The following is a 26,179-nucleotide window of genomic DNA, read 5'->3' as shown; positions in this document are numbered from 1 at the left end:
TACACAGTCCCTAAGTGAATACCACGGTCTGTCTCCACTAGGCCACATAGAATCAGTGCAGTACCACCTACTGCAGCCTTCTGCAGCCAAAGCTAACAGATTAGTTGTATTGTTACCGCCTTGCATATTGTAATCTCTAAAAGTTTGCTGTACAAAAGAATTTTAAGATCTGTAAATTTCAGGCCGACGATGGGATCTGTAGCTTTTCCTCCAGCTCTGTCATCACTGATTCTCACAATCCAAGATATTAACATTTCTCCCATCTTTTGGGTGAACCAACTCAAAATTTCTGTGACCTCCTGCTGAGTAAAATCCTCAATTATTTCCCTAAACACTGAGTTACCTCCTTGGTTTTCCTGTTTCTGGCTCACTATTGAGTGTGCTTCTGAATGAGAAACGTCTTCCTCTAAAATTATTTCATTTCCTTTGTCACTGTGGCAACTAGGCTGGGTCTGTACAAAGGTCAGATGTGCATTTCTTTTGTTAGCCTTCAGCTTCTTCTGAGCTAAATGAACAGCCTTTCCTTCAGCCTGAGACCTCCCGCACCGCCCCAGACTGTTCTTGTAAAATTGAGCCCGAAGGATGAGAATTCCCATGCAAACTAGTTAACTCTTTTTCCATCTGAATTTTATCCTTAAGCAACTCATCTCTGTTTCTACACATAATACAGTAAGCCGTTAACAAAACTCAGTCTCTCCTACTTACCCCTGCCAACTCCTCCCCTGGTCTTATCAGTATTCCTTACAAACACCTTTCCCAATCTCCAGGTTCCCCCTCCTCTAACCTCAATTCCCAGTTTTCACAGTGTCCAGTGCTTTTAGTTCATTCTCTTGCCAGCAAGGAATACAATAAATCCTCCCCTTCTGGGATATTAATGTCTTCCTCTAAATCCTTTCTGCCTCCAAATAGAGATTTTATACCTTGCGATCCTGTTCATGACACCAAATGTATCAAGGCAATATACACAGCATTGGTGGTGACTATGAATATGCCAGCATAGTTCTCAAAGGCCAAGTATAAAAGACTCTCCATATAGAAGGCAGAAGAAAAACATTTATTTAAACACTAGAAAGCCAAATCCCAGAACCAGAAAGCAAAGTCCATCATGGTCACCAAGAAGTTAATAAACATGATCACAGCAGAGGGCAAAGCCATTCTCAAACCTCCCCTCCCTCAGCCAGGGCCTTCTCACTATTGACTGTCACAGTGTGTCAGTTGGCCTGTGTCACTTGGCCTGTGTTCTATCCCCTGTGACCTGGCCCCACTCACTCACTTCCTCTTGGTTCCACTCCATCCTTCCTGTTCTGCCTCTTCAGTAAGCTCCTCCTTCCACTTGTGACTTAGGCTTCCAGGTGATTTAAGCAGATCATATGGACCTATTAATTAATGAGAAAGATCTTTCCACTTAAATTGCTATTACTGTCATTCAGTATCTCCGTGCCTCAGTTTCCCCATCTGTAGAGTGAGTTTATAACTATGTTATTACTTATTGCATGAGGTTGTTGGATAGAAAATGTTTTGGAAATTATGGGACACTAGATAAATGTGAACCTTAGGGGACTTTAACAATAATCTGTGGCAATCATCTCATTTTGCAGATCAGGGAACTAAGGTTCTACATGGATTCCATCATGGAATCATAGATTCATTGTTGCAAGGGACTTTAGGAATCAATGAGTTCAACTGCTTTGGTATAAAATTGAGAAAACTGCTTTAGTGGCTTGTCTAAAGTCACACAGGTATTTAGTAGCAGAATTGGGATTCCAATATAGGTTTTTTGATTCCAAATTAAGTAATCTTTTTACTACCTGCTGATGTTTTTGTGGTACTTTATAAAATGTGAACTGTGTGTTTATTTCATGGAGGGGGAAGTGGGGAAACTGATCTGAAAAGTAGGAAAGAAACCTAATGTGGAAACTAATTTAAATGTTCCTCATTGATGTTTGAGTAGGAAAATTTATTTTTAAGTTGAAAAAAAGTAGGAAAGTAGGAAAGAAATGTAATGTGGAAACTAATTTAAATGTTCCTCATTGATGTTTGAGTAGGAAAATTTATTTTTAAGTTGAAAAAAATGTAAGGGCAGAGTCCTTTGGCTATAGTAGGATTACACTCTCCCAATAGAAAGACCCCTTCACTGGGAATATCTGAATAGTTATTTAATGTTGGAGACTGTGGTCAGTGCTACTGTTGCTTTACATACAAAAATTTCCTGGTCCCCAACTTTTTTTCTGTGCTTGTGAACCATACTAGGCATGGAAGCGCCATTCAATTAAATTCAGCAAGATTTTAAGTTTTAATAATAATAGCTAACACTTATATTTTGCTAGGAAGTTTGAAAGGTACTTTACAAATTTCTCATCTTGTCTCAACAACCCTTGGAGGTAGGTTCTCTTATTTTCCCTCATTTTGCAGATGAGGAACTGAGGCAAAAAGAGGTTAAGTGCTTTGTCTACGATCACACAGCTCCAGTGCCCTATTGTTTGTGCCATCTAGCTACCACTAACGTATAAGATATATAAGATAATACACATAGGACTTTTTTCTGGGTTTCAAGGGTCCAAATCTAAAAATAAAATAATTTCTATCCTCAGCAAATGACAAAATATTTTTAAATGCTTATCATGTGCAAAACATGGAACAAATTGCTAATAAAATTGAAAAGCAAAATAGTCCCTGTTCTCATACAGCTCTCATTCTAAAAAATAGAAGTGGAGGTTTCAGCTTCAGTTCAGTTGGAAAAGCTCAATGTTCCTTAGGGTGTAGTGACAAGCAGATGGCAATACATATTCTTAATCAACAAGTGTTCGTTAAATTGTGCTTGGCACCGAAGATATAAGTGTAAAGAATGTAACAATCCCTTTTCATAAGGAGGTTAATTTTTAGTGGGAAAGATAAGTACAAATGTAAATATGTACTTTAATGTTTAATATCTGTAAATATGTATCTAATGTTATGATATCAAATATTATTGGTTTCTGATATTGAACCACTTGCCAAGGAATTTGGTGGCAGGAAATTGTTTTGCCAGGTTGTCAGTAATTTTGAGGAGATGGGTGCTGTAGCATTCACATAAATACTTGCCAGTTTGCATCTTCACAAGGGTTGATTCAATGGATGATGTTTTTTGGGACTGGGCTGAATTGTACTGGAAATGGTGCTGTGGGAAGAATTATTCTTCCCAATGCTCTTGATTTCAGGATCCTGGACTCTTTCCAACAGGGTCATAAGTGAGGGGGGTTGTGATCAATGTGTTGGACTCACCTGCATATGACATTTCCTGAGAGAGCTCAGAATACCATATCTGTCCAACTAGATTTGCATTCTACCCTAGTAGATGGGATGCAACCCTCAGATTGTTTATTTACAGTTAAGTAGATATAAAGTATATTGAAAGAAATTCAGTGACCACTGGTGTAGTAACAACTGCAGGAATCAGGAAAGGTTTTATCAAGCATGTAGCATCTCAGTTGACCCTAAGGGGAGCCAGAGGTGCCAACAGGAATAGGCAATGCCATGTCCTAATTGGAGTTAGACTGGTATAGTCCATGAAGGGGTAATAGTAAATAAGTCTAGAAAGATCCTGAAGAAGAGGCCAGATTATGACAGTTTTAAATGACATAGACTTTGGAGGAAGTAGGGAACCACTGAAGCTTCTTTAGTGACATGGTCAGATCTTCATTTTAGGAATATTAATTTGGAATCTGTAAGTGGGATGGATTGGATAAAAGAAAATGCAAATTATGCAGCTGTTGCAATAGTTCAGGGTAGAGGTAATGAAGGCCTGAAACATGGTGATGGCCATCAAAAAACCTAATGTGATCTTGTGTTATATAGCATCCAAGAACAAAAAGGCATTGGTCCTTCCATATCTTATCCTGGTCAGACGCATTTGGAGTATTCTGCTTTGGCCACCACAGTTTGGTAGATAATCTGGAGAGTATCTGAAGCAAGGCAACTCGGATAGTGAAGGACCTTCAGCCCATGTCATGTAGGAGTTAGTGGAAAGAACGATGGATATTAAACAGGGAAGGAGAAGATGAGATGGGAGAGGGAGGGAGAAATGTGATAGGTGTCTTCATGTATTTGAAATGATGTCTTATGGAAGAGGACTTAGACTTGTACTGTTTGGCCTTAATGAGCCAAACCAGAGATAGTGGTCAGCAGTTGGAAAAAAGGAAATTTAGAATTGGTGTCAGGAAGATTCCCTGACTGTTAAAACTAACTAAAAGTAGACTAGTTCACCTCAGAGGCTTTCACTCAGAGCTCTTCTAATAGAAGTTAAATGACATTAAGTTGGGTATGTTATGGTGGTGATTCCTTTTGGAATGTGACTGTGATTCTATGGTAAATAAGTAGCAAGAAGGGCATGAACAACTCTGTGGAGACAAATCAATAAGACTTAGGAACTGATTGGGTATGGGGGAGGTAGTGAAGCATGAAGGATGATCTCACCCATATAAGTGCAGCAGCCTCCTAACTGGTCTCCTGCCTCATCTCTCGCTTCTCCAGTCCATTCAACACAGTACTGCTAAAGAAATTTTCCTTAAACAAAGATCTGACCACGTGGCTTTTCAATTCCAGTGGCTTCCTATTGCCTCTCAGATAAAATATAAGCTTCTCTGTTTAGTTTCTAAAGAACTACATGACCTGTCCTCAGTCTATATTTCCAGTCTCCCTGGACATTAATCTCTCTCTCCCACAGTCTCTGATCTCTCCAAACTACCCTTCTCCATGTTTCTTAATAAATAGGCAGTTTTCTATCTCTGTGCCTTTATACTAGCTATCCTACATGCCTGAAATGCATTCCCTTCTTACCTTTAACCCATGGAGTCCTTCCTTTAAAATTCATCTCATGTATCATCTTCTGGAAATTACTTCTGCATTTTTTAAAATTTAAAAATCATATTTTACTTTTCCCTGATTATGTGTAAAAATAGTATTAAACATTCTTTTAAAAATTTTTGAGTCCAAATTCTTTACCTCTCTCTGTCTCCTCCCCCCTCATTGAGATGGTAAGCAATTTAATATAGATTATACATACAGGTACAGTCATGCAAAACATGTTTCCATGTCAGTCATCTTGTGAAAGAAAACACAGACAAAAATCCCCAAGAAAAAGAAAGAAAAGAAGTGTGGTCTGATCTGCATTCAGATGCCATCAGTTCTTTCTCTGGAGATGGCTATCATTTTTCTTCCTAAGTTTTTCAGAACTGTCTTGGATCATTGTATCTGCAAGTGCTTTAGCCATAGCTATTGAAGCCTTAGAAAGGAAAGTTCTTGCCTTCAAAGTCCTTTGCAACATCAAATGGCTTGATATCAGAAATTGATATGACTGCATCAGGAGAAATGATATTAACGTAGAAGCATGAACATTTGTTTTGCTGCGTAACAACAATCATGGGACTTTTCCATCTGGCTTGTACCCCACACCTTCTTTATTCATTGTCTTACTGATTAAAATGTGAACTCTTTTAGTACTGGGAATGTCTTACTGTATTTTTTTTTTTTTTACTATTTTGTGTTTCCAACCATTAGCACAGGGCTTTGCACATAGTAAGTACTTAATAATGCTTCATTCATTCTGTGTGAAACCTTTCCTGATCCCCCACATGGTCGTGTTCTCCTAACACAATGTGTATATAATAATTTTGTATGTATTTGGAATTATTTAATTTATATTTGTGATAAATATATACAAATATATATGCATACTGTTGTCCTTTGCTTTCAAAAAGATCCATTGACATCATGGCTTGATGTCTTGACTCGAACCTGAATTGGATTTAAGTGGTACAGAGTTACACAAAGGCCTCAGTCTCATTCCCTTTTCCTGAGTCATTGAAGTCTAGTGGGAAGACAAAAGTCAAGATGACTGATGATGGCCTGGAATGCAGTGAATGACCTTGGCATCTTCTATGCCTGACTAAGCGCTAAGTGTTCTCCAGTACCTGGGTCAGCTACCTTTGTGGTCATTGGAGCACATCGTTCTTTTCTGTCCATTCTGCTAGGAAAAGTGTTCACATACTTTGGATAGACACCCCCCCCCAACTCACCAACAGGTTTGAGGCGTGATGGTTATCCTTGTGGTTTGGTGTGTGTGTGTGTGTGTGTGTGTGAAATCATTTTATCCCACATTAGAATATAAAGTCTTTGTGAGTAGGTTTGACTTCATTCTTTGTAATTTTATCACTAGTGCCTAGCACAGATCTTAGCCCATAGTAGATGATAGCAAAAAATACACATTTATTGATTGAATTAATTATATTAATTAATGACTGGGATGATATCCTGGATGACTCAAGTGGTAGTGGTACCCCTCAACAGAAATACTGAATTTAGGAGGATGGGTTGGTTGTTTAAGGGCAAAGAAAATGTATAATGTTTTGATTTGTTGAATTTAATGCTCTTATGAGACATTCATATGGAGTTGCCTAGAAGATAACTGGTGAGTCAGGACTGGACCTCTGGAGGCCTCAGGGTTGGATATGTAAATTTGGAAGCTCTCTGCATAGAAAGAATAATTGAAATTATGGGAGCCTAGGAGGTCATCAAGAGAAAAAGTATATAGAGAATAAAGATGAGGCATTGAGACAGAATTCTGGGTTGCACCTATGCTAAGCAGATGGGATGGGAATGATGATATAGGAAAAGAAATGAAAGAGAGGTCAGAGAAGAACCAAGTGACATCAGTGTCATGAAACCCAGGAAGGAGAAAGTGTTCATAGTTTACAAAGCTACAGAGAGATCAGGAAGAATCATTGTAAACATTCACAGGCTGCCATTTTACAACCCCATCCTGACCCAGGAGTTTAACCAAATTCAACCATAAGAAATTATTTATAAAACTATACTTCTTAAAAATTTGCCAGTGCAAAAATGAAAATAAATGTAATGGACAGAAATAAATTGTTTGAGTTATATCTAGATGGGCTATAATATCTTGCTTCTTCACTTTTGATCCAATGTTATGAACCCACCTACATTCTTGCATGGCTAGACTGACAAACTCTGAGAGAGTCAATGTGTTTCTAACACTGCAAAACGTGGAAAAACAAAGATTGGCTATGGTTGCTTTTTGAGTCAGAAGATCAATGGCACCAGTTCCTTTAGTAAAATTTTGTAGAGAGTTCCCAGATCCCAAATTTGAATCATCTGGGTTAAGAAGGTCTCTTTAGTAGATTACTTTATCTCTGGAAGGTGGAACTCCTGAATATCTGAAAACCAAACGATAACCTCACACTGATTAATTGCATCTGGGCAAAGTTTAGTAATAGTTTCTTGTTAAAAGTTTTAGTTACTTGGGACTCTTTTCTTTCATTTCTCTCCTCTGCTAACATTTTCCAGACACAGAGAAGAGTATTTCTTAATATATTTTCTGATATGTGCTAGTAAGCAAAACCTTCATGGGTGATCCTTCCATAGTGGTTTATCTGAGTATGGGTATCTTTCCAGCTTCTTAATCTTTCTTTTTAGACATGTGAAGAGGAAGGAGGGGAAAACCTTCCAATAGATTTATCCTAAATTGGAATGGGATGCCTTGGGAGGTAGTAAATACCCTGTCCCTGGGGATCTTCTAGTCAGAAATAAGCATTTATTATTTGCTCCGTGCCAGGTCTCAAACTAAGTGCTGGAAAAACTTTGTCTTCACTTGTCAAGTGTGTTGTGAAAAGGATCCTTGTTCAAGAACAGTTTGGACAAAATGACCTCTGAGGACTTTATAAATCAAAGTCTGTGATTTTGTGGCTCTGTGATTCTGTGACCCCATGGACCTTTAGAGACCACTGAACTTTGCCTAGTCTTGTGCCCCTCCCCCACAACCTTCATTCCCTTGAATTTGCAGATAGGACTTAATCCCTCTAGAGATCAAAGAGAGCCATAGAAAACACACAAGAAGTGAAAGAAGAAAAAGAACTCTGGGTATCCATAGGCATGGGAAATCTTTACACCTAGTCCTTCAGATTCTCAATGTATCATCCAAAAATGAACCTATATGGGCTCTACTTAGCCAAAAATAATCCAGCTGGTTTCAACAATCACAAATTCCAGTAGAATTTGGCCATTACTAATAAATAACTCCTGGAGATGGAATTATCACCTGCTGTTTCCAGACTATTAGTCTACATTTCTACATACTGATGTACTCACTACTCATAAGGACAACTCCTCTATTGATTTAGAGGGCCCCAGCTCTTCACGACTGTGTGTTTACCTGTGCTTACGTATAGGGACAGAATTTCTTCATGCCCTTTGCCTAAAACATTTTTTAAAAATAGCAGCTGATTTAATTAATGTGAGAGTGTCCTTTGCATTTAACGAATACAAGAATGTTTTAATGAAGCTAAGGTACGTTTATGTTAATGAAATAACGCAGAATCAGGGGAGAGCCTGCTGTGTTTCATTTGCAAAGACATCCATCAAGAAAAAGTAACATTACTGACAGGGTCATCGTTGTCTAAGGCCTTGGGAACAGAAACTTATGTTCAACAACTCTACACTCCAGAATCAGTGACTAACTCTGAGTGGTCCCTAAATCAACATGTTCTACTCGTAATGATAATAAATGAGAGGCAACAGATTCTCCTTATTCTTTATCCTTGAGATCTCATTCCTTGTACTATTTCTATAATACCAGACTGAGAGGTTCCTTTCCTCGCTGATTCATACAGTAGTGAGTCAGAAGAGGGCAGACCTTTTCCTCGACTCTTTCCAATTCTCTGTTCCTAAAACTCTATAGCCCACAGATGACCTTATATCCAGGCATAATGCAAAGATTATGCTAAATGTCAAAGAGTGATTCTGATAATAATGGCTGTATAATTTCTTAAGAGAGAATGAAACATCTCTTTAGCCTGGGGTGAACAGAAGCACCATAGACTTAGAGTGGGAAGGAACTTTAGAAGTTACTTCTTTGACCATCTACCCAAAGGAGATGCTTCAGTTTGAATCCAGTCTCAGACACCTCTGAGATCTGTGAAACAGAAAAAAGTCATTTAAACTTTCTACAACTTGATTTTAATCCTCTAAAATGAAGATAAAACTATTTTTACACTTATCTTCTTTGTAAACCATTAAGTCCTAAACAAATATCAGTCATCAAGTATGTATAAAATGCCTGCTATGTCGTTTACTAGTTACTGTAGTGACAAAGACAAAACATATACATTCCTGCCCTTAAGGATCATATATTCTATGTGGAGGATGGAGAATTGGAGAAGAAATATGTACATGGATAAATATACATATATTACAAAATATTATTAATTATTAATAAAAATATTATTAAAAATAAAATATTAAATATTATATTAAAATATTATATAATATATATTATATAATATTAAATATTATATTAAAATATTATATAATATATATTATATATAATATAAAAATATTTATATATACATATATATGTATATAAAGCAAATAAATATAAGGCATTGAGGGAGGGGCGTTCTGGCAAGAAAGGTTTCAAATTGAAGATGCCATTTGAACTCATCTGGAAAAAAATCCAGGAACTTCCAGGAAGTAAAGCTGAAGAGAAAGTACATTCCAAGGAAAGGCACAGCCACTAAAAAGGCAATGAGACTGGAGACGGAGTGTTGTGAATGAAATACAGCAAATTTGGCCGGACTTGTTTAACTATCGAGAGTGGGAAAGGCAAATTTGGAAAGTGAAGTTGGGGCAAGATTGTAATGAATTTTAAAACACTGAGAGCAGTTTGTAGTTGAATTTTTAAAAAATATTTTATTTTTAATAAATGTAACAAAACAAGCATTTCCACAATATAGCCCAACAAAAAATGATTGCACATGAAACTGCAAATCCACCATGTACACCTAGCTATTCCCTTCAAATATACAACAAAGTTATCATATAATTTTTTCCTTTATTTCTCCTTCTACCCTAGAGATGGCCACCATTAGACACATATAAGCGTGTGTGCACATATGTGTATATACATACATGCACACACAATATATGAATATGTAAAATTATTCTATATGTCTATCAGTTCTTTCTCTAGAGGTAGATAACATCTTTCCTTCTATATTCTTTATAGTTAATTTGGGTATTTATAATAGTCAAAGTTGCTTATTCACTCAAAGTTATTCTTAAAACAATATTGCTGTTACTGTATACAGTGATCTCTTGGTTTGGTTCATTTTGTTCTACATTATTTTGTGTGAATCTTTCTAGTTTTCTTAAGATCATTGAGCTCATCATTTATTATAACACAGTAATATTTCATCCCAATCATCAACTACAACTTGTTCAGCCATTCCCCAATTAATGGGCATCCCTGCAATTTCCAGTTCTTTGTCACTACAAAGAGAGCTCCTATAAATATTTTAGTATATGTAGATTCTTTTCCTTTTTTCTAATCATCTTTGAGAAGTCACCTAGTACTAGTAATGCTAGGTCCAAGGGTATAGGTAATTTAATAACTCTTCGGGCATAATTCCAGATTGCTCTCCAAAGTGGTTGGATCAGTTCACAATTCCACCAAAAATGAATTAGTAGAATTTTTCACATCCCCTCCAACATTTGTCGCTTTCCCCTTCAACCATTTTAGCCAATCTGGTAATGATATCTCAAGATTGTTTTAATTTGCATTTCTCTAATCAATAATGATCTAGAATATTCTTTCATATGACTATAAATTGTTTTGACTTCATTGGAAAATTGCCTGTTCATATAATTTGATCATTGATCAATTGAGGAATGGCTCCTATTCTTATAGATTTGGCAAAATCCTTTTTATGTTTGAGATATGAGACATTTATCTGTATATTTGATTTTGATGGAAATGGAGAGCCATTAGAATTTATTGAATAGAGCAATCAGGAAATGAAACAAAAATATGCCAAGCAAAATATATATAGGATAAATATTAAATAATTAACAGAGGGAAGGCACTGTAATTAATAGAAGCTTAAGAAAGCTTCTTGTAGGAGGTAGGATTTTAGGTGAGACTTAAAGGAATCCAGAAAGGTCAGTAGCTGAAGTAGAAGAAGGTATGGGGGACAGCCAGAACTAGATGGATATAATCTAGTTTGTGAAATAGCTAGGAGGCCAGTGTCACTGGATTGAATAGTATGTACTAGGGAGTGAGATGTAAGAAGACTAGAATGTTTGGAGTAAACTAGGTTATGAAGAACTTTGAATGCCAAATAGAACATTTTGTGTTTGCTGGAGACAATGGGAAACCACTGGAGTTTATTGAGTGAATGGGAGATGACATGATTCGACTTGCATTTTTGGAAAATTGCTTTGGTAGCTGAATGGGTGATGAATTGGAGTGGGGAGAAACTCGAAGCAGGAGACACACCAGTCAGTTCAACTTTAATAGGTCCCTTATGGTTTCTCTTTGCTGTTTACCTTTTCAGACTTTTCTTGATTCTTGTATTTGAAAATCAAATTTTCTATTCAGCTCTGGTCTTTTCAGCAAGAATGCCTGGAAGTCCTCTATTTTATTGGAGTTCCAGTTTTCCCCCTGAAATAATATACTCAGTTTTGCTGAGATGATTCTTGGTTTTAATCCTACCTCCTTTAACCTCTGGAATGTCATATTCCAAACCCTCAGTAGAAGCTGCTAAATCCTGTGTTATCTCTATTGTGATCCCACAGTCCTTGAATTATTTCTTTCTGGCTGCTTGTAATATTTTCTCCTTGATCTGGGAACTCGGAAATTTGGCTACAACATTCCTAGGAGTTTTCCTTTGGGATCTCTTTCAGGAGGTGATCAGCAGATTTTTTCCATTTTCATTTTCCCCTCTGGTTCTAGAAAACAGGACAGTTTTCTTAATGATGTCTGGAAAGATGATATCTAGGCTCTTTTTTTTGATCATGGCTTTCAAGTAGTCCAATAATTTTTAAATTATCTCTCCTGAATCCATTCCAATCTTTTTTCAACGAGATACTTCATATTGTCTTCTATTTTTTCATTCTTTTGGTTTTATTTTATGGTTTCTTGATTTCTCATAAAGTCATTAGCTTCCATTTCCTCCATTCTAATTTTGCAGCAATTGTTTCTTCAGTGAATTTTTGGACCTCCTTTTCCATTTGGCCAGTTCTGCTTTTTAAGACATTCTTCTCCTCATTGACCTTTTTGGACCTCTTTTGCCATTTGGGTTAGTCTAATTTTAAAGCTGTTATTTTCTTCCAGCACTTTTTGGGTTTCCTTTAGCAAGCTATTGACTCATTTTTCGTGATTTCCTTGCATCACTTTATTTCGCTTCCCAATTTTTTCTCTACTTCTCTTATTTTATTTTCAAAATCCTTTTTGAGCTCTTCCATGGCTTGAAACCAATTCATATTTTTCTTGGAGTCTTTGGATGGAGGAGCTTTGGTTTTATTGTCTTGCTCTGGTTGTATGTATGTGCTGTAAGAAAGTAGGAATGTATAATCTGCTTCTTTTCCCCCATTTGCTCAGTTCCCCAGCCAATTACTTTTGTTCAGTGGAGTGCTCCAGAAAAAGCTGCAGCTTCAGTGGTGGTTGCTGCCACATGATTGGGATCTGAGCTGTACGGTGCTCCCCTTTCAGCCAGGTGAGAAACCTTTCCCACTGACCTTCAAGCTGTCTTTGGTGTTTTGGGGTTGAAAAGTCTCAAAACTGCAGCAGCTACCAGTGATTTAGTCCCCTAAAGTCTGCTCCAGGTCCACCTGTGCCACCATGGTCCACACCAGACTATGCTCTTCTCCCAGCCTGGTGTGACAGACCCCTACTGTTGATCCTCTAGATTGTCTTGGGCTGTAAATTTGCTTCAGCCTGCCATTATGTGACTTCTGATGCTCTAGAATTTGTTTAGAGTCATTTTTATAGGTTTTTAGAGAGTTTTGTGGGGGAAAGTTTTAGTAGATCCCTGTTTCTACTCTGCCATCTTATCTCCACCCCCTTAATTCTAATTTTTAAGGAATTATCTTCATTGGTGACCTTTTGTACCTCTTTTTTATTTTATTCAGTATTTTTTGTCTCTTTTACTAAACTTTTAATTGTCTTTTAAAAAATTTTCTTGCATCATTCTCATTCTCTGCAATTTTCCTCTACTACTGTTACTTGATTTTTAAAATAAATTTTTAACTCTTCCAGGCTTATTTGTATCAAATTTAAGGTTTTTCTTTGCAGCATTGCTTGTAGCTGTTTTGACACTGGTGTCTTCTCCCGAATTTGTGTCTTGAGCTACCCTGTCACCATAGTAGCTTTTTATGGTCAGGTAATATTTATGTTGTTTGCTCATTTTTTTCTATCCTGTTTCTTGAATTTGAACTTTATATTTAAGTGGAGCTCCCAGGGTGGATGGGGAGACTGTCCCAAGATTCAGGCTGTTTTCAGAGCTAATTCTGGGTATTTTGAAGTTTTGAGTGCTTCCAACATGGTGTGACCTGGGGAGAGCTAGGATCACTGCTTCCTTGGAATCAGAAGTGATACTACTTCTCAGGACCTCCTGTTATCTTGGGACAGCATGTGCTCCTCTCCAGTGTGGAACTGTGACCTGAAAGTGTGTATAGGCAATGACATTACCAAAGAGCTTCCTGTCCCGTGCCCAGTGCTGGCACAGTTGTCTCTTATAGTGTCTTTCTGACCAGTTGTCTGATATGTTTTCCATTTCTGGTTTGAGAGCTCCCAGATTTCTGCTGCTGTTTTTTCTACCTCCAGGGCCCTCAGTTGGTATTGCTACCAAGTAGGACTTTGGGCTAACCCTGACACAGTGTCACAGACCTTTCTTTTTGACTGCCTAAGTTTTCTTGATCTGAATAATTTCTCACCCTACTTTTTGTTGGCTCTGCTGCTCTAGAATTTGATTTGACAAGTTATTTTTAAAGTTGTTTGGAGGGGAATGTTGAGGGAACTTGTTGCTTACTCTGCTCTGCCACTTTGATTCTGCCAGTGGAAATCTCCCTACTTATTTTTTAAAGAAGAAACTCATGAATTCAGAGGATGGTGTCACAGTGGCTAATCTATATTGAATGAAATCTGGGAGGTGGGGAACAGTCTGAAATAAAGAAGTCTATTTCTTATGAACTGCCAATTTGCTAAGTAATAACTCTCTTCCTAGAAAGGCATTACATGACCCAATATATATCTTTGGATGCAAACAATCCATAATCCAAAGCCACACAGCACCAATATCTCATCCTGCCCCCTCCCAAAAGGTAGATCTTTAGATGTAGGAGTCAATTGAATTGGGGGCTGGGGGGAGGAAAATGTGGTAATAGGTGAAATGACAGGACTTTGGGGAGTCTGAGCTACAAAAGAATGGAACAGACCCAGAGCAGAGCTGAGGATGGAGAGAAGATGAGCATGTTCATGATAGCTTTGGCTTCCTGTGTCTGAAATATAATAAGAACTACTCAGGTAACCTGAGATCTATCCGTTTGCCACAAAGAAAGTACTTCAGGAAGTAAACCAAGACATTTACCAATTGCCCACCCTTTAACTTGTAAATGCAATATGATTCTGTTGTCCTGTTATGCTGGGGCAAGAGGGATTAAAGGGAAATGTAGTAAGTGGGTACAGTGCTAAACCAGTGGTTATGAAGACCTCAGTTCAAATACTACCTCAGATACTAGCTGTGTCATATTGGAAAAATCACTTGACTTCTCTGGATCTTAGTTACCTAGGGTAATAAGCATCAGGTCTGTATTCAGTGATTCTTAGGGGTTTTTGACCTTTAAATAATGATGCTATGAAGTCCCCTAGAGGTATTAGAATTGGGTATCTTTTTCTGTTGGATGTCAAACTGTTTAAACTTGATTCATTTCCTTGTTATGCTTTTTTTTAGTTGATTTTTTCCTATTGGAAAAAATAGGATGCATGTCTTTCTACAAATCCCTGGCACAAATCTAAATACATTATTGTACTAGGCCAGCAATATTTAGGTTTGTAGATAGATATAATTCTAATTTGCACCCTTTTGTCAGTAGAGAACAGAATGGCTAGCCTCATAACCCATTCTCCTGCTCTCCTCCTTGCAGGAATCAAAGATGAATAAGCAAGATTCCAAAGATATCTGTCAGTGCCTCCCCACAGATGCATTTAGACAACTCGTGTTTGCATCTACATGAGCAGCACGTATCCTATTTATTGTCATGGCCCAGACCTGAGCCATGGATATTTTTCTAACTCTTCTAATTCTATGTCTTTAAGAAGAATTTTGTAATTGAATGTCTACCTTTTTTGCATGTGGTTTAGGAGATTGACCCCCAAATATTTTATGCATTTTGTAATTATTTTGAATGGGAAGTACTTTTCTATCAGTGCTTCTTGGATTTGTTATTCTATAGAAATAGCATATAGAAATGCTGTTGATTTTTGTGGGTCTGTTTCGTAGCCTGCAACTGTGCTAAAGGTGTTAATTGCCTGTGTTAGTTTATTTACTGATTCCCTAGGACTTTCTAAATAATCCTTCATGTTATTCCTAAGTAGGTGTAGTTTTGTCTTCTCCCTAATTTTAGACCTTAAATTTCTTTCTCTTGTCTTACTGCTATTTTGATCCCTATGATCACTTTCCCTTATCGTTACTGAAATCCCAGTAATAATTTTTTTTCCCATATGAAATGCAAGATCTTCTCTGTTCCCATGCTTTCCACCTTTCTGGATTCCAGTTCCCTATAAAAGTTTGATTTCCTTTATTCTGAGGCAGAATATTTTCTACAAAGACACAACATTCTCTCATAGTACACCAACTCCCTGAAGATTGGGCATATTCTAAAGTTCCTATATCCCTTTACAGAATATACCTTTTTCGCTATGGCGATGTCCCTCAGTTGGACCCCCTGCCAACATTCAGTCAAGAATTTTCCTACTTACATTTCCTTTCTTTGCTCCTGTTTCAATCCCTCCCTTGGCCCAAACTTCCCTAGTTCCAACAAACCATCTTCTTAAATAACTACTGGAGTTATTTCCCCTTGTTTCCCTCTGAACTTGATTAGAGTATATCATGCATTTCTGTCTGTTCTCTCCATCTTTATTCTCTCATTTTTTTCATCCTTATATTCTGTAATTTAATCTCACAAAATACATTGCTTCACCTCTGGGAAGGAGATTTTCAGAAGCTGGTTCACAGTACTATCTCCACTGTCACTTATCCTATTTCTTTAAATTCTATTTACATTTTGTGTACTTTAAAAATAAATCTTCATTGTTCACTGTTGTCATTTGAACCAATAAAGTTTCTCTTGATTTTTGTCTTTTAATAATCTCTAAATGCAGGGGTAATTTATTACTTAATTTTTCCTTGGCAGTCCTCTTTAAAAGTTGAATAAACCACATGTATGTGTGATTTCTTTTTAAAAAAAGAAATGCCACAAATCTTTTTATTCTACATCCATCTTTTTTATTTTTGATCAGATTTGCATCATATGACATTTTCACTCACATCTTGGGGCTTCTTTGCCTTTTGGATTATATTATTCAATTTCTTTTTAAAGCTTCTTAAGCAACAGTAGAATTTTGCACTATTTGTATTTCCTTTCCTTTATATTTGAACTTTTTTCTCCTGTTTATTCACAAAATTTGATGTTTGTTATTGGAGTTGTTGAATTTAACCATTGTGTCTCCTAGTGTGAAGTGTATTTTCCCCCGGAGGCAATCTGTGGATTCACTTGGCTGATGCTTCCTGTCCCTGCCCTTTAGATGTCCTGGACAAGTTTCTTGTATTATTCCTTGCTTTATGTGTTCAAACTTTTTGAATTGTGATTTATTTTCTGGGATGTCTATGGTTGTAAAATTGTTTTCATCCATCCTGTTTTGCTTGCAAAGAGATTGTGTTTTTTTTTTTTTAACATTATTTCTTTTTCCTTCTCTCCTTCTAGATTTTCCTTCACTTCACTATTTTGGAGAGACTTGCCACCATGGATTCAAGTATTTTCGTATTCTATGTATTTCTGTTGGGTGAGCCATGTGTTTGCTATTTATTCTCTTCTAACTTATTTTCTTCAGTTGCTGATTTGTTTCTTGAACCTTTTGGGAACATCCTGCTACAGTTGCATGACCTCTTGGGAATTCATTGGATCTGCTATCTCATACAGTATTGATTTATTTTGATCTGTGTAGAAATGTTTATTTTGAAAGGTTTATAATCTCTTGGATATTTTACTGCTCATAATCCCTTCTAATTTTTGTGTATTATCTACTTGTCCTCTCAATTTTTAATTTAATTTTCTTTCTCATGAAATCTGATGCTTTTAGCCATTTTCTTTATATCTCTCTGTCACTCACTTTCTGTCTCCTCAAATTTTGGTGGCAGGTTTAACCCTGTGTGCATACCACAAAGTTGTAAATTTCCCCTCCTGCTTTACCTTCTCTAGGGAATTTGCTTTTCACTAGCATTGTTGCCTGCCCAAGTAGATTCTTGGGCTACAGAAATGGTTCCGTATGAATTTCAGTTCTGCATTCTTCCCCAAACCTTAATTTCCTCTATTCAAAGTACATTGTTAAGATTAGAAGAGGAATGACAAAGTTTCTCCTGCTTTCAACTTTCCCTAGGCAGAAGGAAATCTGATTCGTCATCTGCCCTAGTCTCTTCACATGATTGGACAATATCAGTGTTCAATGCTTGCTGTAACTAGGTGATGGGAAGTTCTAGGATGTGCTGGTAGAATCTCTAAAGCAAAAGAGAAGTCTCTGAGTGGGTCTCAAAGCACAATACCATATTTTGGTTTGTGTGCCCTACTGGAACATGGAAACTATTGGGGAACAATACAGAATGAGCTATGGATAATCATTTTCCATAGTTAGTGGATAAAGATATTATTACCTTGTTGGCCTTCTTGTTTTATTCTCCTAATATTCAGCTGTAAGTGTTCTATTTCAGGTATGTCATTCTTTTTATTCTAGTTAGTGAGGACTGGAGAAAATGTCTAGTTTGCCATTTTGCTAATCACATGATCTTCCTTGTAAGTAAAGTTAACACACTGACTTTCATAGATTTTAATATAAAATGTACATGTAAGCTCCTTGAGATCAGGGACTTGCATTTTTGTCTTTGTATCTTTAGCACCTATCAAAGTGCTGGCACAGTTTTTTGTAGTACATTTGCAATTTCATTGGTACAGGGAACTCTAAGTGAATAAACTCCCTCTACTAGTGTTATTCAATACCTGCTCTGCAATTTATAGTCCATGAGAGTGGAGATACTGAGAGATTATGGGGAATATCTTGGCACAGCCAGGTAGGTGTCAGTGTCGGTGAATCCAGGCGAATCTCATTGTTTCCAAGGTCAGTTTTCTGCCAGCTATATCCTACTGTCCTCTGAGCATATAGACAGTGCTTAATGAATCTTTACTGATTGATTGGTTTAAAAAGTCTAGAGACCCTTTCTTAAGATGATTTTTCTTGGCTGATGTTTACCATTCTATGTAGAATGGGATCCTTTGATCTCATCAACCTCAACTTACCTGGCTTTTATAAAGCCAGTTAAGGAGAGTAAGCTGACCAGTTTGGTAGGAACAAAGAAGTTTGTATAGGGAAGTACTGGTAACCATTGATGGAAAAGTGGATGAAGCCAGAGATCTAAAACCCAAAATGCAAATTAATTTGCTACTGGTATAATTTCTTTTAAATCTAGTCTATACTTTAAAAAATTAATTGAAACCTAGATACCATCTTGCCTGGGCAGATGTGATAGGAATATAAGAGATTTATCAGAAAGGTGAAAAAGAGACTGCATCTCAGTACTCAGCTTCCTTATTCCTTGTATATGTGTTTATGAGTGTGTTGGTGTTTGTTTTAATCATATGTGCAGGAACCAAGAAGTGAGTGTCAGAGAAACCCAGTAGGAGAGTTGAATGAGCATCAAAAGAACGCTCTTAGGGTATATTTTTTGTTTCCTTCAACATTTGAGAGGAAGGAATGAGAGAGGGGAGCTATAGATTGAGCAGGAGTACCAATATAGCATTTTTAAGTGCTATTTTTTCCCCTCCTGAGCATCAGTGAATCTGAGACAGAGGAAAGGAGAGAATACATGGGCACATCCTTATCACTCAACCCCTTTCCAAAAATCTTTTGCAGTAGCTGGCTCACCTGCTTTATTTCTGATTTTATATTTTATATATGACCAGGCAGAAAGAAGGAAAGCATCTTTCAGCTCAGAATAAAAATAAACCAGTTCATTTGTGCCGAATTGCCTTTCTTGGGGGCAATTTCTTGCATTTTTATTATATCTAGTGCTGGAGAAGAATAATATACACATGTAAGAGAAGGCTAGTTGGGGGAGAATGTTGTATTTGTAGCCAAAAAAGTAGGAATATTTCATCATAAATGCCTTCACATGTCAGTTACTCTTTCATAAATCAATTACAGATAAAAGCTCACAACACAGATCTACAGTAAAAACAAAAAAAAAAAGAAAATAAAAAGAAGGAAAAAAGTGCCTTCTTCAAAGAAGTTCACCCAGAACAGAAACAGAAGTCTTCTTAGACTCAAATATCTCAACTTCATTTCAGCCAGTGAGGAAAATTACCAATTTAAAGAATTAATATTATCCATTTTTCAGAGGGGAAGAGGGATTAGATCTATAATTTCATAGGTATATGGAGCTTTTAGTGAAGAAACTCCCTTTACTAAAGGGAACCAGCTACTACTTTGTAATTTAGTCTTACAAAATTGCCTAGGGCATTGGAAGGTTAAGTAGCTTGGCCAGGGTCTCTTAGTCAGGTTACGTCAGAGGAAAGACCTAAACCAAGGTCTTCCCTACCCCAAGGCTCTTTTTCTACTGGTAAGCTCCTTTTCTGTCTTGTCTGCCCAAAAATTAAAATTAAAGTTAAGAAACGGACACAATTCCATTACTAATGTTACTAATGAGACTGAGGAAATCAGTATAGTATAGTGAAGTGTGTGTTACTTACTTAGAATAAGAGAAGGCCTGTGTTCAAATTTTGGGCCTGTTATTTATTCCATTGGTGACTTTAGGTAAATCAATTGGTGTCTCTAGGGAGTGATTTCCCCATATTTACAATGTATAGATGGCCTCTAATGTCCCTTCCACTTCTAACATGTTGTGATCATATAGAGGTTCTCAAAGATTTGGTGATTACTATTGTTTTTAATTAGCATGGTAGGCACAAATTTCCACAAAAGATAACACATTATCACATACACTCACTTTAGGAATTCAGAACTCTCTAATTACAAATTTGTTAAGCAGACAACAACTCACATACTGTGAACTGTGCAGTGAGTAGTTCCTTTATGGTTTACTCTTTTTAGGTAAAATGATTTGAATGTCATTGCCATTCCTCTTGGCCTTCCTTTTTTGAGTCTTTTTGAGTCTTTCACAGAATCACTAGCAGTGGTTCTTAGCTCTAACCATTTTGACATTGCTTGTTCACCTTGCTGGCAAAACCAAGGCCAGTTTGCAGTCTATCATCCTTCTTTGTGGTTTTAGCTTATGCTTCTAGGTTTTTAAGGTGATATTTTCCATCTTTCTCCTTTTCCCTGGGATGATAGAGGGGAATTGAATTTCTAAGTTGCCTTGCTTAGGTTCTGGTGTCCTAAGGTTCTGGAAAGGTAGAAGATGAATGTAGAGTTTGATTAGAGAAGCACCACATATGGGATAGACATGCTCTATTGTGGCTTGTCCTGCCACCAGGGAGCTGTCCAACTGTGCTAACTTTCAATTAGAAAAGACTAGTGTACATGTTGAACAACATAAAGCATCCATTTCATCCTCAACAAAATGGCCAAGTGAAAAAAAAAGAAAGAAAAATAACCCAGGTGTTGTGACCTGAGTTTGTGTGTTGTTGTTATGCCTCTATGGTATTTCTGCCTAATTGAAGTCACAGTCTTATCTCTTTCAGAGACACACAGAGACACACATATATCCAGATTTCTTCCTCCACAGAATGCCCCTATTTCTCACTACTGCCTCTAGCTGTGCTCCCTTCCTTCAGGATTCAACTGAAGTGCCACCTCCGGGAAGACTTTGCTTTCATTTTTTTTAGTTAATTTATTTTAGTTTTCAACACTCACTTCCATAAGTTTTAAATTGTCTCCCTCTCCTTCTTCTCTCCCTTCCCCAAGATGGCATGCAATTTGATATGGCTGTACATATATATTCCTGTTAAACATATTGTTCTCAATAGTCATGTTGTACAAAAAAATCAGAACAAATGAGAGGAACCATGAGAAAGGAAAAAACAAAACACAAAAGAAAATAGTCTGCTTCTCTCTGTGTTCAGACTCCATTGTCCTTTCTCTGGAAGTGGATAAGAATTTCCTCTCTTGGTCTATCCTACTGGTGATATCTCCATTGTAGGAGAGAGGGGAAATAGAGGCAGAGTCCAGACCTGCGTATTCATTGGAGAAGGGAACTTCTGGTCAAGAAACTATGAAAATGAATAAGAAACTGTTCTATAACTTTTGTCTTTGTATCCCAAGCACATGAAACATAACACGTAATTCATAAATGTTTTTTGAATTATTTAATTGAATTGAATTTAACCAAATATCCATGACTTTTCTTGTTAGCAGGCAGAAGATAATTTCTATACTATTTTAAATGTATTTTTTTGTAACAGCTATATTCCCCAAAGATATCCTTCTTCTTTATTTTCTCCAGAAATTCATTGTTTTCAAGAAAGACCAAAACATGAATAAGAAAAACTTTTGCAAAACTAACCAATGCCATATTTCACCACCTAATCCTTGTCAGTGCATAATGATGGCTCCCTTTTTTCTCAATCCAAAAATTGGTTTCTAACCTTTTATTGTATAATTGTCACATGGTATAATTCTGTTTATCAAGCCACTTAAAAGGTAAACAGAGCAGAAATATATTAACCAGTGGCATATGTATATGCACTTATCTCATGTATTAAATTCACATATATTAAGTTCACATACGTTATCAGTATTCAATTTTAATGTATATTCACAAGTATTCCATGAATCATAATTGTGCACCCAAATACTGGCACATTAAAAAGCTTCACGTAATAGTCGTACCCCACATTTTTGCAAAAATTTGGCATAAAATCTGTAACGATTATACAGTGAAATACGGTATATCTGCCAAGTCTAATAATATGTACATATAATGTTCCATTGCTACAATCATCCATCTCTGGAAAAATAGGGAAATTCATTTTCTTCTCTCTTTTCCCAGGGCAAACTTGGCCATTATAATTATTTAGCATTTAATTTTAATTTTTTGTTGTTGCCCATTGCTGTACTTCTTGCTGGTAGTGTTGGTAGTTGTGTTTTTTTTTCCAAGTAGAGCATAGGACATTGTTTTTTGTCATTATGTATATTGTTTTTCTGGTTCTGCTTATTTCCCCTTTTTCCACTTCATCTAAGTTTCCCCTTCTATTCTTCGTCTATGTTTTCTTGTACAGTAATTTTCCATTATATTCTTGGAGCAGCAATTTGCTCTTTTCTTGAAAGGAAATATATATATATATTGATACCATTTTAGAACAAGTCACTCCATACTCAAGAAGTCTGGTTGAAAGGGATGGCATTGTATTATGTAAAGTGGTTTTATATATAGGTATAACTTCTATTAAAAAAAAAAAGACTAATGTTAGCCCTGTGTGAAATCTCCCAAATGTAACATGGACTCCTTTTCCCTTTCCTACAACAACACATCCTCAACCATTCCAGCACCCACACCAACTGTCTTTCAACTTATGTAATGCTAAAATAAGGCGAGGCAAAAAACTCAGTGAGTAAATGATTAGCTGACTGTGCACCTAAATGGCAACGTCACTAAAACCTTTCCTTTCACTTAAGGTGATAGTGGGTAAATAACCATGTGCCAATAAACAGCAGAAAAGTGACTGACTGTGTACTATAGCTCCTTAGTAAGGTTAACAAACTACATTAACCATTCAGTCATCTGTAGCTCATAATTAATCACTCCTAGAAAATTACATTGTATAATAAATGAGGACAGACATGATTCATTAAAACTTCTAATTAATTCTATTTAATACTATTTCATAGTTCATTGGTAAGTGCTGAGAGAAGGATTACATTGTAGGATATTTGATGCATTGCTGCCTAAGAAGTAAATAGGGCAAACATTATCTAAAATGAAACATGAATACTTGCAAATGAAAATGTCAGATGTTTATCACTGTGGTGCCTCCTTCTATACTCCAGGGCCTTTAGGCATTACCAGTGGAAAACTCTCTTTTTTCAGGGCATTATCAATTGGTTGTAAAAGCTCTTCTGGGTTCAACCTTGATGGTCACAGGCTCCAGCTGGAAATGAGCAGGTTGATTTTGTAATTCTAATAAATGTGCATGCTGGGTTGGTGGGCTAATGGCAAAGAGCCAAAGTATATTGCAGGTATTTTCACATTCAGCAAAGGATCTATTTATAGAAGGAGAACTATGCTAAGCAAGAGGTGATTGTTTGAGGATAGCTTCATTGCTTTTTAAAATTTATTTTAAGTTTTCAACATTCATTTCCACAAAATTTTGAGTTCCAAATTTTCTCCCCAACTCTCCGCTCCCCCACCCTAAAACGCCTTGCATTCTGATTACCCCTTCCACCAATCTGTCCTCCCTTCTAACACCCCTCCTTTCCTTTATCCCCATCTTCTCTCTTGTCCTGTAGGGCAAGATAAATTCCTATACCCCATAACTTGTATTTTTTATTTCCCAATTGTACACAAAAACAATTCTCAACATTTGTTCTTAAAACTTTGAGTTCCAGCTTCTCTTCCTTCTTCCCTCCCCACCCATCCCCACTGAGAAGACAAACAATTCAATATAGGCTAAATATGTATAGTTTTGCAAATGACTTCCGTAACAGTCATGTTGTATAAGACTAAATATAATTCCTTCCATCCTATCCTGCCCCCCCCATTTCTTCTGTTCTCTCTTTTGACCTTGTCCCTCCCCAAGAGTGTTTACTTCTAATTGCTCCCTCCTCCCATTTGCCCTCTCTTCCATCACCCCCCCCCCCTGCTTATCCTACTTTCTCCCCTACTTTCCTGTAGTGTAAGAAAGGTTTTCATACCAAACTGAATGTGTATGTTATTCCTTCCTTGAGCCAAATGTGATGAGAGTAAGCTTCACTTTTTTCCTCTCACCTCTCCCCTGTTCCCCTCCATTGAAAAAGCTTTTTCTTGCCTCTTTTATGAGAGATAATTTGCCTCATTCCATTTCTCCCTTTCTCTTCCCAATATATTCCTCTCTTACCTCTTAATTTTATTTTTTTGGGGGTATGATTCCTTCATTCAACTCACCCTGTGCTCTCTGTCTCTGTCTGTGTGTGTATGTGTGTGTGTGTGTGTGTGTGTATGTGTGTGTGTGTGTGTGTGTGTGTGTAATCCCTCCAACTACCCAGATACTGAGAAAAGTTTTAAGAGTTACAAATATTATCTTTCCATGTAGGAGTGTAAATAGTTCAACTTTAGTAAGTCCCTTGTGATTTCTCTTTCCTGTTTACCTTTTCATGATTCTCTTGTTTCTTGTGTTTGAAAGTCAAATTTTCTTTTCAGCTCAGGTCTTTTCATCAAGAATGCTTGAAAGTCCTCTATTTCATTGAATGACCATTTTTTCCACTGAAGTGTTATACTTAGTTTTGCTGGGCAGGTGATTCTTGGTTGTAATCTTATTTCCTTTGACTTCTGGAGTATCATATTCCAAGCCCTTCCATACCTTATTGTAGAAGACACTAGATCTTGTGTTATCCTGATTGTATTTCCACAATACTCAAATTGTTTCTTTATAATTGCTTTCAATATTTTCTCCTTGACCTGGGAACTCCACCACCACTACAGCTACCACTGATTGCTACTGCTGCTGTTCCTGCCTCCATGATGCCTGGGGCCGGGGCTAGGGGAGGACCCTGCTCCCTTGTCACTGAAGTGAAAAAGCTTTCTCATTGCCCTTTGAAGCTGCCTTTGGTGTTTGTGGTTGAGGGATCTGAGAACTTCTGCTGCTGCTGGGGATTCTGCCCCTGAGGTCTGCTTTGGTCCTGCTCCTCCTGGCCAAGGCTGGACTGTGCTCTGCTCCATTTCTGGTGCAACAGACCTTGCCCATTGGCCTTCCAGGTCACCCTGGGCTGTAAATCTCCTCCACTCCATTGTTCTCTGGCTTCTGCTGCTCTAGAATTTGTTGACAGTCATTCTTTGCAGGTGTTTTATGGGCTGTGGTGGAAGCGCTAGAGTATACGCGCCTTTCTACTCTGCCATCTTGGCTCTGCTGCCTAGCTTCGTTGCTTTATGAGTAAATTTCTTAAACCAGATTCAACACAGTTTGATTCCACAAAATATCTTTGTTTTGTAGATATTATTATCATTGTCTTCATCTCATTCTTTTAAAAAAATTTTAATTGAGTTCAGATAGAAATGGCCCAAGGATAAGTCACTACCCTGTTATTATTCTTTTATATTTAAAGTTCTAGGGACTATTACACAGGTAAATAAAATAACTGCTTTTGTGGTCACATATACATATTAGGATGTAAATTCATTGTCTATAGAGCTCACTAAAAGCATCTTTACAATGCCAGTGGCAGACAGAATGATGAAAGTAATGATACTTCATTGCTTTTCCATATGATTTTCTTCTCTGTTTTCCAAAAAAAGGTGAGATCTTTGGGACAAGGTTTCATGTGATTACTACAACTACTGCTACTACTACTTTTCTTCTCATTTTTCCTTCCTTTCTTCTTCTTCTTCTTCTTCTTCTTCTTCTTCTTCTTCTTCTCCTTCTCCTTCTCCTTCTCCTTCTTCTTCTTCTTCTTCTTCTTCTTCTTCTTCCTCTTCTTCCTCTTCTTCCTCTTCTTCTTTTTTCCCTCCTAGCATACTGCCTGACCCATAGTAGGCCCTCAATAAATGATTGTTGCTTGATTATTATTATTTTTATTAGTGCATTTTGCTTTTACATTACAGTCGTTTCTAGGGGCTAAGTGGTGCAGTGGATAGAGTGCTAGGCCTGAAATCAGGAAAACTCATCTTCTTGACTTCAAATCTGTTCTCAGACACTTACTATCTATGTCACCCTGAGCAAGTCACTTACCCTTGCTTGCATCAGTTTCTGTAGTATGAACTAGAGAAGGAAATGGCAAACTACTCCAGTATCATTGCTGAGATAAACCCAAATGAGATCATAAAGTGTCAGACACAACTGAAATGACTGATCAGCAACAAATTTCTAGTCAGCTCCTCCCCACCAACACACATGAACCTTTCTTAGTAACCAAAAAAAAAAATTAATTGGG

At 37.1% G+C, this 26,179-nt stretch overlaps 1 protein-coding gene across 5 annotated transcripts in view; it reads left to right on the top strand.

Moving 5' to 3' along the window:
• RASEF (RAS and EF-hand domain containing) overlaps positions 1–26,179 on the top strand; it is an 825,381-nt gene that overhangs the window by 436,561 nt on the left and 362,641 nt on the right. For all 5 annotated transcript variants that reach the window (XR_011966209.1, XR_011966208.1, XR_011966205.1 and 2 more), the window contains exon 20: positions 16,816–16,894. The gene's annotated coding sequence lies outside the window, so the exon portion shown is untranslated. The remainder of the gene's footprint in view (positions 1–16,815; positions 16,895–26,179) is intronic.

This window comes from Notamacropus eugenii, chromosome 1, assembly GCF_028372415.1.
Source record: "Notamacropus eugenii isolate mMacEug1 chromosome 1, mMacEug1.pri_v2, whole genome shotgun sequence".
NCBI classification, from domain to species: domain Eukaryota; kingdom Metazoa; phylum Chordata; class Mammalia; order Diprotodontia; family Macropodidae; genus Notamacropus; species Notamacropus eugenii.
Note: the sequence above shows the minus strand (reverse complement) of the source record. Positions and strands in the feature narration are given on the sequence as shown.